Genomic DNA, 13932 nt, shown 5'->3' on the forward strand with positions numbered 1-13932 from the left:
TGGATTAGAGGATGGGAATGAGCAGACATTGGATCCATGGTATCATCAGATTCTTAAACAGCCTCACCATTAAAAAAAAAAAAAAAAAAAAAAAATCACTGCAAGACTACACAAAAGTAGACAAATGTGGAAAAAAATTCCAGAATTTGCAATGAACTATTTTCATTTCAAAGTGTAGTGTTTAACAGCTAAGAGAAGGCTAATTTTGATGTCATTAAACTACTAGAACTTTTCACTACCATCAGCTTGTGATATTACAAGAAAAACACAAGGGGAAAGTGACAGGAATTATCTGAAAAACAGAGAGGACAACAATTCAGCTTTGAAATGCATTGCTTTTTTGGTCATATTTATTCTTCCAATTATGTTCTGCTTAGATATGTATAATATAAACATTATATTTCTTCTTAAGTACTTAAAAGAAGACAGCCCAGAAAAGCAAAATAGAGGGCAAATTTGTCTAAAAGTAAAGTCATGTCTATACTGGAATAGCAAATCAGAGCAGAACAAGGATTATTCAAATATTCTAAGCGAAAAAAAAGTATACACATAAATACAAACTAAAATATATAAAATATATAGTCAAACTAAATATATACAATATATTATTATACAATAAATATATTACAGAATATTTGTATTTTATATATTTAATGCATATATAGTTAAAAGTGAGGCTCCAGAGTCAAACTGCCTGTTCATATCCCAGCTAAGATTATAAATCATAATCACTCACTAGTTATGTAGCCTGAGGCAAGACACTGAATCACTGAACTCAAGTTTCTTTGCCTGTAAAATGTGGTAACAACAGTACTTAGGTAAGTTTTGGGGTTTAAATGAGGTATGAGTATTAAAACTAAGCATACAGTAAAAACTCAGAAAATATCAGCTACCACTATTTATCTTATCCAAAGCTCTAAATCAAATTAGGGTCTATGATAAACATGATCCATAGAAAAGTCAACCTCATTTTATCCAGTACTTGTTACTTCCAAACTGCGTTTATCTTATCAAGAGCCAACTAGAAAGTAGAAAAATTAATGATACATCTCTTTCTTTTTTGACCCCACAAACTGACTAGTAGAAGTAAAAAGCAGAAAAGTAGCTGAAAGAAGGAGAAGCAAAGGTGCTACAGCAGCACTATCCAGCAGAACCTTCTGCGATAATGGAAATGTTCTACATACACTATCCAATATGGTAGCCACTGCCATATGGTCATCCTCAGACGACCCATAAACTGAATACGACTGCCAGAAATTTAAGTAAAAAAACAAAGGTCTTCTCTTCCTGAATTGTTCATATGTTCAATTCAAGTATCTTTGTTTTCAGTGGAGACCTGATAACCCTGACTAGTTAAAGAAATAACATGCCAGCTGATACATCAATACGGTGCAACTTAGTGCTAATGAAAGGATCAGAGATAAGAAGTATGTGGTCCTCTGATATTTTAGAAGGTCCCTAAGGCCAAGTTAAATTCAAGCTCACATGAAGCATGATTCAGTACACAGATCAGAGCTGCAAAGGTCCTTATCAGCAGCCCCAATGCATTTGTTCCTCCACTACCAAATGGAAAGCTACTTAGGCAAGGCAGACTGAACATCCCTGCATTTATCTTCAATTTCTTCGGAAATTCAGAGTTCGGTAAGCCTTTCCCTCTTTCAGAAACACTAGCGTTCCTGGGCTGCTCAGCTTTTCCACTATAAACAAAATCCATGAACCACCCATATCTGAAGTATAACGCCAGACTCCTGCTTAGCTGCCCCTGTAATATGGTTTAATTATGATGACTGAACTAATAGGCTGACATCATAGACTTTTACAGGCTGACCCCATGTCATCCTGATGTATCATTTTGCACCAGTTCAGTGCTGTAAATCAATTTAAGATCTCAAGCAGGTTGAAAAGGCTGGTAATGATGCTTTCTTTGCTGTCTCTGGAGACTCTACATTATACACAACTTACATTATTTATAAAGCCTCAATGATGCCTCCATTAGCCTTGTAAGACTACACAAATGAGATCTTTTATACACACACAACTTGGCCTTGATTATGTAGGCGACTACAGCTTAAATATACTCATCTAATTACACTCTAGTTTCTTCTTTTTCCGATCTAACCGAGTCATTAAATTTTATCTTTAGCCCAGAATTACTATAAATCAAAATCACAAACTGAAATTTAGTTTTTTTAACTAATAAATGTATATGGGGAAAATGGGACTTACTTAATGCTTTAATGAACTTAGTAGGGAAAAAATTACTTAAATTCCAAGAGATGTAAGAGGTTAACATATTTAATTGCTTAAAAACGGTCATTTCTCTAAAACACAAAGGTCATCAGCTCTTCAAGGGTATAAAACCAATGGATACTGCAAAAAGGAAAAATGTATTTGGTTACATACCTATGGTTGTAAGGGTCAAAACTAAATCAAGGACAAATCCCTACCCTCAGAAGAAACCCGATCCTGCCTGGATCCTCCAGAGAGGCTCTGGCATCACCCACCTCTAGAAAATCATCTCTCACGACCCTGGTTACAGTTTCCTAAGAATTGCAATATCACACAAATGTACGCCACCTGCAGAGAAATATCAAATAACTGCAAATGGGAAAGAGGGAGGGAGAGAGGAGGACAAACACTTTAATCAGTTCAGCATACTCAGGCCTGGCACCTACATCAGAACAGCAATGATGCAAAATATTTATACTCCTTGAAAATGCTGAGGCCGTGAACATTGGTCCTGCCTCGACTTTTTTGAAATAGTGGTTCCAATACAACTCACCTACCTCCAATAAAACGTAAAGTGGTAATTATAAACAAGATCAAAAATCAACATGGGCAGAGAACAGTTTTCTCATTGTGTTACTGAATGCAGGCATGTTATCCACACACGCAATTAGAGCAAACGTTCTGAAATAAAGGCATTCTGTGATCTAGGTGCTAAGAGTTCCAGCAACAGGATGGCACACTGCAATCGTGCAACTTCTCTACCATTCCACATACTCTGAAACTTCAGATACCATGCCAAGAAGAGAACAGGAGGAGAAAGGCAAAGACCGGTTGCCACAGCACTCACGGAAACGATGGTTTCTCAAGGAGATGGTTCTGAGACGCGCCTCAATTTTCAGAAGGGAAGCGTCTTACTGGCTATCTTGCACAGTCTATTTAAAAGTCGTATGCACCTCAAAATAAACAAAAGCCGCAGCTACTGGAGTTGTAAGATCCGGCAGGCATTTGTTCCTCCTCCCTTCCTAAAGTACATCAAGGAAACGTTCTCTCTTTAAGCCTACATGTATATTAAGCAACTAGAAAAACAAGCCCACGTCTGGCTCTCTCACACCCACTACCCCCCACCTTACTACAGCAGCAACCCCGAGAAACACTAACAAAGACAGCGGAGTAAATGAACAGTTGTTCAACAGCGAACTCACAAATACACATGCAGTGAGGCAATCGAATCCGGTAAAGGGAAAGGAATGAGACGACACTTGGGAGACGCACGGGGTGTAGGCGGAAGAGGGGGAAAAAAAAAAAAATTACGCGCCGCCGCCAAGCCTTTGAATAAATTAGAGGGAATTTCGGTGCGAACTTTCCTTGACCTCGACCCCCAAGAGGCTCGTCGGGGCAGAGAAAGGAGCCCGTCCGGGATGCGGAGGGGAGCAGGGCACCGGGTGTCCTCCTCGCGCCAGACCCGCTCCGCGAGGCGCCGACCGCGTAGAGGGCAGCGCCTGCGGCTGCCCAACTCCCGCAAGGGTCGCTCGGGCCGGCGCGGGACACAATGGGCCCGCGGGCCGCGCGGACGGGCCTCGGCCCGGCTGCGGAAAGGGAAAGAGAAACGGGGAGCGGGCGGAGGGAGAGGGTGGAATGGGAGGTCCCGCCGCGGCCGGGGCCGGGGGCGAGGCTCGGGGCCGAGGAGCGCGGCTTCCCCACTGCAGACCCAACAAAGACGCGAGGAGAACCCCGGCCGAGCCCTGCCTGCCTGGCCGCCTGGGCGCCAGGACAGGAGGAGGTGGCAGGTTCGCTCCTCGGAACGGCCAGGAGGCGCCATCATGGGGGGGGGGGGTCACCGGTCCGCCCCACGCGGGGAAGAGCCCCCTCCCCGCCGCGGCCCGCGTCACCGGCCCCGCACGACCGCGGCAGCCCGGCGGGCCCGGCCCTGCCCCACAAGAGGCGGCGGCAGCGCTGGAAAGCCCAGGGAGCCGAAGGAGGGCGGGGACGCGGCAAAGGAGAAAGTTGGGCTCAGGTCTGTTTCGTTTTACCGGGTTGGCGGCGCGCCCGTCCGCGCGGGCGCACGAGTGGCCGGGCGAGCGGGGTCCCGCGGCCCCGGTCCGGCCGGCGGGGCGCTGCCCTCGCAGGGTCCCTCCCCGCGCCTCGGCCCGGGCTGAGCCGCTCGGCCTCTCCTTCCTCCTCCCGCCCGCCCGCTCGCTCCCGGAGCCTGGATTGATCTGGTCGCGCTGGCGTCAGGGAGTCGGAGCCGCCCAGCCTCCACTCCTCGGCTGCCAATACCCAGCGCACTCGCCCGCCCGCCCGCACGCTCGCTCGCCTGCTCACACGCGCACCCGCGCGCCGCCGCCGCCGCCGCCGCCGCCGCGCGACCAGGGATCCTCTCCAAATTCCCCGCCGGTTAGCGCGAGCGCGGGGCCAGCCACCTCCCCCCGCCTCCGGCCCCACGCCCCATTTATTCCGAGGAGAAAAAACAACTTTCCTCCTCCTGCTTCCTTTAGTCCGGGTGGAGCGGACTTGGTGCATTATCCTCAAATGAAGTTTGGTGTTCAGCATTTATTTCCTGAAATGTTCATCACCCGTCCACCGCGCCCTCCGAACGGTACCGTAAACGTGGAGTGCATTTTTGACAATTATCTTTCAAGGCTCTCCTTTTCCTGTCTAGTTTCCATTGCCCTTCACTAACTTTCCTGTTTTGCAAGCCCCAGAAGTTGCTTGTACCCAGAATTGGATAGCCTAGTTCTGTTGCGTGTGCTTACACCAAACCCGGAATCAGTAGTGTTTTGTGCCAGTTCGGGATCTAATGATTCCAGTAGCTAACCTAATTGACAGCTGCCACAATGGAACTCAACTTTTGATCCAATTTCTACAATCTTTTAGATGACTCCAACCCCCTAAAATAAAAACAAACTGGCTCTCATCTACCTGATCTGCAAAGACGTTGAACATATCTTTTTGTAACGATTAATTTTTCCCTTGGCTAGCTCTCTGGAAGCTGGCATGAAATCTTGGATAATCACCATAATGTTGAGTTATGTTTAGAGAGGAGTAATTACTCTGAGGAATAAACTGCACATGAACCAAAAGAATCGCTACCACCAATATAAGGAAAATATCGGAGACCGAAATAATGGTACTCTCCAATTGCTCATGTGCGATTACATGTCCACATTTTATTTAAAATTCTTACTTATTAATTTGTTTCTGCATCCCATGTGTAATTATTCAAAGGATATGCAATAAATCCCATGAAACACATAAAATACCATTTATAAATTATAGATCAGAATGTTCCAGCTAATTTCTTTGTTAAACTATTTGAGCACTTTCTGGTCAGTTCTTGGGCCTCATCTCATTTTCCCTAAAAGCAGCATTTGACACAGTTCATCATTCTCCACTCCTTGGAACAACAGCTGGAATGAGCCTTGTCAAATGCCACTCAGATCAGGTCACTCCTCTGCTCAAAACCCTTCCTTGATAAATAGGATGTGCTATACATACAATGGAACATTATTCAGTCATTAAAAAGAATGAAACACTGACACATTCTACATGGATGAAACTTGAAAATACGCTATGTGAAAGAAATCAGACACAAAAGAGCATGCATTGTAAGCTTCCATTTATATGAAATATCCAGAATAGGAATATCTATAGAGACAGAAAGTAGAATGGTAGTTGCCTGTGTTTGGGGAAATAGGTTGTGGAGGAGTGATAGCTAAAAGTTCTGGAGTTTCTTTTGGGAGCATGTGTGTGTGAAAAATGCTCTAAAATTAGTTTGTAATGATAATTATACAACTCTGTGGATATACTAAAAGTTATTGAATTGTACACTTCAAGTAGGTAAATTATAGGAATTTTATTCAATACAGCTATTTAAAAAGCCATGACAACTAAGGGCAGTGTATGCTCCTTGACTGGATCCAGGATTAGGGAAGAAGCTACAAAATGACAGAATAAAACTTAGTTTTTATATTATAAAAATTATAGAATTATTAAATTTTAAGCTATAGATGACCTTTCCTCGTGCAGTCCTACCTGGTAGCTGAAAATCATAATTATTAATTCTATACATGCCATGCAATTTGATTTTGCCCTTTATGCAAGTTCTTTCTTTAAATGGTAATAAAAAATTAGATACTTTTTTTTTAAAGGACATTATTGGGACAATTGTCAAAGCTTGAATATGGCTTGTGTATTAATATCATTGTATCAAAAAAAAACCTTCCCGGGGCGCCTGGGTGGCGCAGTCCGTTAAGCGTCCGACTTCAGCCAGGTCACGATCTCGCGGTCTGTGAGTTCGAGCCCCGAATCGGGCTCTGGGCTGATGGCTCAGAGCCTGGAGCCTGTTTCCGATTCTGTGTCTCCCTCTCTCTCTGCCCTTCCCCCGTTCATGCTCTGTCTCTCTCTGTCCCAGAAATAAATAAATGTTGAAAAAAAAAATTAAAAAAAAAAACCACAAAAAAACCTTCCCATGGCTCCCCATTTCACTCAAAATAAGGGTTCTCACAATGTGCACAAACCCCTACCTAATCTGCCCTCTTGGCTCCCCTTTACCGCTCCCATCTGGTCTCCTATTCTCTCAGTTGCTTACTTCCTCAAGTCAACTTAACCTCCTCACACGTTCTGGAACAACAACCTGGGTGCAATCCACCCCAGGGCCTCTGCACTAGATGTTTCCTCCTTGGAAAGCCCTTTCCACCATGGGCTGCTCCCTCACCCCCCTCAGGTCTTCACCCAAGTGTTTCCCTCTCAATGAGACCCACCCTGGTCACTCTAAAATTTTGCCCACCTCTCCCAAACACACACAACCTATAATGCTCTTTCCCTGCTTGGCCGTGGATGTTTCACTTATCACTACCTAACTACTTGCTTAGCCAAAAAAGCAGGATTTTTTTTCCTGTTCTATTCATTGCTATTGTCTCAGAGCCTAGAGCAGTACCTGTGCCCTAATAGAAGCTTATTAAACACCTGTTGAATGAATGAATGAACAAATGAGTGGAGCACTGTTCTAATTACAGGGCATATAATGGCAAACTATGCAGATTAAAATCCGTGCTCTCATCAAAGAAGACAAATAATGAATAAACACACAAATACGCTAGCGGGGTTGGGGGTGGAGGGTGGAGGATGGTACACGGGATGGAAGAAACAGGGTAGGAAGGGATTAGGAACGGGGAAGGTTTCTATTTCTAGGGCTAGGGCAAACTCCCTAACAAGAGGTCTTGTAGGAAAAGACAGGGCATGCCACTGACCTAGGAGGAGGGTCTCCAGACTCCCAAGCAAAGTGAAGAGCAAGTGAAGGGCACCTGAACCTGAGTCTACTTCACCCATTCACAGAAGAGCCAGGAGGCCAGTGTGCTGACCAAAGGAGAAGCTAGACATAGGAGGAAAGACAGTGTGTGGGCCCAGATGTACCTGGGCTGGTGGCTGTGGAGGTGGGAACATAGGGAAGTTCTCTTCTACTGCTTCTCTTATCCTAGTGAAATAGCCACAGACCCTACTTCCTGACAATGGAGAGGGTGGGAGAGACTATGGAGTTTGGAGAGAGCAGCAGATATGAGTTATCTTCTGGGAGAGTTTGAGAGCAAATGAACTACGGAAATGTGGTAGGATTGCCAGGCAGTGCTATTAAGTGCCCATTTGAGGTTAGTGGTCATGAATTTAAAGCAGGACCAGTCAGCGTGGCTGTGGATTTTTTCCCAGCCTCGTCAGCCTACGGGGCAAAGCTAGGATTTTGCAGGTGGGTGTGATGGAGGGAAAAAGGGTTAGAGAGAAGAGGGTGTGGGAAGGAGGGAGGTGAGGACATACAGGAGTAAAGGACAATGGAAAAGTAACACGATCAATGGATTGGAGGTCCCAGTGGAATCTAAGAATTCCTGAAGTTGGGAACCACTCCCAAATGCTGGAGAACAGTCTGAGAATGGGTTGCTTGAAATGATGGAGCTGGAGCAGTTTGGGTAATGCCGAGGTCTAGCGGTGTGACCAGAGACAGTGGGTGGCTGAGGAGGATAAGCTCCTCAGAGAAAAGGAGGTATCAAGGAACTGAAGGCAAATTAATTATGCTATTGAACTAGCTTGTTTAAAATAAAAAACAACTAATAATTTACAATAAGGGAGAGCCCTGAAAATTGGCTGCAAATACTAAATATACAAAATATGAACCCCAACATTTATTTTAAAAGATATGACTCTACTCAATATAAAAAATGTAATGTGGGTTTTGTGTCACAGACCTTAAGTGAATTTGAATGAATCAATTTCCCTGGAATGAGCCCACCAAAGATCCCTGGTGTGGTATACTACACATTAAAAAGGAATGTTCCAGTGATAGGTATAGTTGGGGGAAAAAGTGCAAATTATGAATTAAAAAACATTTTTTTTAACGTTTATTGATTTTTGAAAGAGAGAGAGAGCACAAAGCAGTGGAGAGGCAGGGAAAGAAAGAGACACAGAATCCAAAGCAGACTCCAGGCTCTGAGCTGTCAGCACAGAGCCTGATGCAGGGCTCGAAGCCACGAACTGTGAGATCGTGACATCAACAGAAGTCAGATGCTTAACTGACTGAGCCACCCAGATGCCTGCAAATTATGAATTTTTGATGTTGAAATCCCTCTATTCTCTCATCGCACCTTTTCCTCCAGAGAGTTTTTGGCTGCTTATAATTAGGAATGTGTTTAGGCATGCTGTTTAATATCCGTGGGAAGACCCTACTTGCCTTCTAAGTACTATGAGGGTGAGAACTATGTCTAGTTGTTTCCCCACTGCATGCCCAAAGTTTGCACAGACCTATCACAGTAGACACTCAAATATTTGCTGAAGGAATAAATATCTAATTGAACTGCTGTGAAAATTCCAATTGGTGTTTTTCTTAAAGGACAGCATATTTTTGCAGTAATGGTTCTTTCTCATGATTGCCTTCACTCTCAAGTTTGAATTTCTAATTTATTTATTTAAATAAATATTTATTTTACTTATTTAAATTTCTAATTTCTAATTATAAATTCCAGGAATTTGCAAAACGCTGTTAGCCCCTTTCTAAGAGTTTCATAACAGTCTATACACTATGAGTTCTATGTCAACATTTTATAATAATTATTATCGTGACAGTAGAATTTTATATGAATTCCCACAGTTTCTGAAGTTTGTGGGATGTTCTGTAAGCTTTGCTTAGCAGAATTGTTCTCTGGGGCCCCATTTCCAGGCGGGGTAGTGCAATATTTATAGCATCTAGACACAAGCCTTGAAACGCTATTTCTTCCTCCATTTGCCTGCCACAAAGAACTTCAATGTTGTTATTCCCCCAAACCTCACAGTGAGTATCAGTGCTACTGAATTCCTAAAATATAATATATCCACAGCATTTTCTGCTTATCTGACGTCTATTAACTCAACCATTATTAACCAAGACTGATCCTAATGTTATGAGTTTACGACCTATTGTTCAAGCTATTGTTTCTAAATTCACCTAACAAATGTTCAGCCCCAAGCTTGTGCCTCGTGCTAAACTGCTGAATTGTCACATCTACTCCTTGCCAGTTAAATCATACGGGGAGAAGTTTCCATGGGTTCATTCCTTTCCTAAGATGTTCACATGTTTCTTCAAACTCGCTCACGTCCTTCCTTTTCCATGCCCCCAGGTACTTGGATCTCATGCCTAGACCTCTGTGGTGGTCTCCAACTCTCCTCCATGCATTGAGTGAAACTCATATCATTCTAATTGGTGAATAATCTCCCAAAAGGAGTTGTTTGTCCATGTCATTCCCCCCCGACCAAAAAGTTCAATGGGTCAGCAGTGACTCCCAATAGACTTCTAACTCTGAGGCCTGGTACCCAAGGTTTCTTGAAGTATGACCCTGACCCATGTTTCCTGCCTGGTCTCCTTCATTCTCCCACACGAGATGCCTGAGAGGCATCATTTTCCAGCTTGAGAACCTCCCCATGAGATAGATACCATTCTTCTCATCTGCTGCTAATATCGGTGCCTACTGAATAGGGTTAGTGGGGGGATAAGAATAAGATTAAAGGTGATAGCTAATACTTATTTAGTGTTTACAATTTTCCAGGCATTGTTTTCAGCACCTTACATATATGTTTTTAACTCCTTTATCCTTCAAAAATTCCAGCGATATAGCTATTATATTATCTCCATTTTATAGATGAAGAAAATGAAGTGCAAGATGTTAAGTGACTTGTCTAAGGTCACACAGCAAGTATGCTGATGCCTTGAATGTGCTTAACTTGGTATCTGGTATATTGTCTATGTTCAGTAAAAGTAGTCAATTTTTTTTTCACGGTGTTCACAGTGCCTGGTGTGTGTTGGGCACAACTTCTGGCTCCAAAGTCAAGTGTTTTAGGTAGACTCATACCAACAAAATATTTAGTGGACTGGTCAGCTTTTAAGTTGTAACGACTATCTGATTTCCAAAAAGAAAAAAATTCTTTTTTTTTTTAATGTTTATTTATTCTTGAGAGAGAGAACAGGGAAGGAGCAGAGAGAGAGAGAGAGAGACAGAAGGACAGAGCATCCGAAGAAGGCTCCGCGCTGACAGCAGATAGTCCAACGTGGGGCTTGAACCCATGAACTGTGAGGTCATGACCTGAGCTGAAGTCAGATGCTTAACCAACTGAGCCACCCTAGCACCCCCAAAAGAAAAAAACTCTTTTTTTTTTAATTTTTTTAAATTTTTTTTTTCAACGTTTATTTATTTTTGGGACAGAGAGAGACAGAGCATGAATGGGGAGGGGCAGAGAGAGAGGGAGACACAGAATTGGAAACAGGCTCCAAGCTCTGAGCCATCAGCCCAGAGCCTGACGCGGGGCTCGAACTCAGGGACCACGAGATCGTGACCTGGCTGAAGTCGGACGCTTAACCAACTGCACCACCCAGGCGCCCAGAAAAAAACTCTTAAATAGTTTTTCTTCTGGTGGCAATTTCTCTTCACTAAGCCGGCATCCATTGACAAATTTAATTGAAAGACTAAAATGGTTGCCTTTAACACAAAAGCTAAATGACAGTGGCTTAAGCAATAAAGGAGCTTACTTTATCTCTTGTTAAGAGAAGATCAAAAATAGGAATTCCAGGGGTGGTGAGGCAAGTCAAAGATGTCAGAGCCAAGATCTCTGTGATTTCCTTGTCCTCTCCCTCATTGGTGATTATAAAATGACTGTTGGAGCTCGAGTCATCATGTTTGCATTCCAGGCTGGAAAAAGAGAAGGACAAGGACAAAAGGGGTAAACTGAGTCTGAAGTCCTTTAAGGAACACACACTACCACCACCATCTGTGATAGGCCATTACTACAACCATGACATATGTTTACTTCTCCTTAGTAAATATTGTCATCTGGCCTCCTCTCTTTGCAAAGATGGCTGGCAAGTGTCAATTTTTTTGTTCTTAATCCTAGAAAATTGCCACAACAGATGGTATTTCTGCTGGTGATGGAGAAGGAGAGGGTGAATGCAGTGATGTGCTCCGAATGGCTCTGCCTGGCTTGTGAGAGCCGATAGGTAAATTTTCAAGATTTTTACAAGTTGGTTGTTAAACACCTTGGTAGCCTGAAATTGGTCACAGTGGGAATCTTTACACCACAAAAATTGGCAAACACCACAAATTAAGGCCCTTTAAAAAAAAAAAAAAAGAGCCAGTTGTCAAACATTTACCAGCATACCACTGAATATTGGATAGGTGACTAGGAGTTCCAGAAAGTTTTTTATTTTGCCTTATTATATTTGTCACTTATTTCCAACTAGAATGGTTGAGACCCATGAACACTTAGGCAGGCAATCTTTTGAAGATCTTGGTATATTAATACTCCCCTTCTCTTTATTCCGTAAAAATGTTAGGCGTATGCATTTATATTGTGTTTTGATATTTCCTCAGAGAATGTACAAGTTGTTCTTTGGTAGTAAGTGAGGCATGTCATGAAAATCTTATAAATGTCTATTCAGGAACTTAATAAGCTTTGTGTAAAAAATCATCTGTTCTAGTAAGAAGTGCAGAAATACGTGTAGAAACAGCCTCTGTGTTTGTAGTTGAGGCAATTGTTAAATCAGGTCATGCCTAAGACAGAGCAGCTTTTCCAAACTAAGGTATATGACCTTACTGAGGCACAAATAATCCTTTAAAATAATTTCTTCTTCCAAACTTTCTTTCTGGGAAAAGAGTAAAGTGGGAACATTTTCTCCGGATGGTTATGAGAAAGAATCCATAGTTTTTCACTCTTAAGGAGTCAACTCCCTAGGTAGGTCTTTTTTGCTTTTTAATTTTTTTAATTTTTTTTTTAACTTTTATTTATTATTGAGAGACAGAGAGACACAGAGCATGAGCAGGGAAGGGGCCGAGAGATGGAGAGACACAGACTCCGAAGCAGACTTCAGGCTCTGAGCTGTCAGCACAGGGCCTGATACGGGGCTCGAACTCACAAACTGAGACCGTGACCTGAGCCTAAGTTGGACGCTTAACCAACTAAGCCACCCAGGCGCCCCATTTTTTTTTTAAACATAAACAGGAACTTAAAAACATAGCACTGATAGGGACAAAGAATGCATTCCCTTTGGTTTGGAGGGAGGCAATAAGAAAAATGATTTCAGGAGCTGAGCCAAAAAATGAGAAGAAAACCTCAGGGGCTTGTGAACATGACCCCACCCAAGGGCTCTTACCTGCAAAATAGAATTTAGGTTATTTAGAAATGAATACCAGAAACAAAGTCACATATGATTTGTAGTTGCAAAATGTATCTTAGCTTTTTCTTTTTCTCTTATTATGATAAATGGACAAGAAAAAGCCTTTGAAATTTTGCATTAAACTTTAAGTTTTTATCTCTTTGGATACTTCCTTCTAGGACAGGAATTTTTAGTGTTGTTTTGTTACCTCTAAAGTCCATTACATAACTGAAGATAGTAAATTTTTTTGTTGTTGTTTAAAATATTTTCTGTTTTAAAAAACTTGCTGTGTGAGATTTACCTTAGTGAATGTTATCCAACCGTAGCGGTTGTGATGAGGAATCTAATTTGAAAATAAAAACAATGATCAGTAGTGATTAATCTAGAAGGCTTGGGTGTCCAACTGAGCTAACCACATTTGAGCTCTGTCTGTTCAGGAATTTTTGGAAGATAGTCAGTAAATAACACCTGCTTCCTGTCCTGAGTATGGAGGCAAACCAGAAGGAAACCCAGAAGTCAGACAGATGGAACTCAAAATATGATCTTTGCTAAGTAGAAAGTATATGGTAACATGTAGCCATAGAGCTGTGGCCAAACTGACTTGCTAATATTTTACCTCCAAATTAGAAAGTCTCATGCATTAGCATAGTAGGACAGCCACAGACTGCAATTTATTTGTACAACTGTGGATCAAAAGGGTCATTCCCTCACAGAGAATCCTCTTCTGGTTTCCTAGAGGATTCTTCCACTCTGCATATGCCCAGTTAGCTCATTTTTCAAAAGAAAGCATAACGTTGCCCTTTTCCACCTGAGACCAGGTGATCAGGGTTTTTTTTTTGTTGTTGTTGCTTATTGTTTTCTTTTGTTTTCCTGATTAACCCAAGAATACTCCACTTTGCCTAAATAAAGTTGCCTGAAGTTTGCAGTTTGTTTTTATGGAGTCCAAACCCAAATGTTATCCATTTCAAAGTTTCTGGAGTTGTATTGGCCCCCAGAACTGTAACTGTTAACCTGAAATGCCTTGTGTAAAACCAAAGGCAAGAAAA

At 42.4% G+C, this 13932-nt stretch overlaps 1 protein-coding gene across 3 annotated transcripts in view; it reads right to left on the reverse strand.

Moving 5' to 3' along the window:
• SMAD1 (SMAD family member 1) overlaps positions 1-4513 on the reverse strand; it is a 78527-nt gene extending 74014 nt beyond the window's left edge. The window contains exon 1 of one of the 3 annotated variants that reach the window (XM_047856573.1): positions 4260-4513. The gene's annotated coding sequence lies outside the window, so the exon portion shown is untranslated. Of the gene's footprint in view, positions 1-2786; positions 2805-3076; positions 3098-4259 lie in introns of those variants that run through there. The other 2 variants (XM_047856577.1, XM_047856578.1) reach the window with 2 other exon arrangements.
• Positions 4514-13932: the final 9419 nt, after the last annotated feature.

This window comes from Prionailurus viverrinus, chromosome B1, assembly GCF_022837055.1.
Source record: "Prionailurus viverrinus isolate Anna chromosome B1, UM_Priviv_1.0, whole genome shotgun sequence".
Taxonomy (NCBI): domain Eukaryota; kingdom Metazoa; phylum Chordata; class Mammalia; order Carnivora; family Felidae; genus Prionailurus; species Prionailurus viverrinus.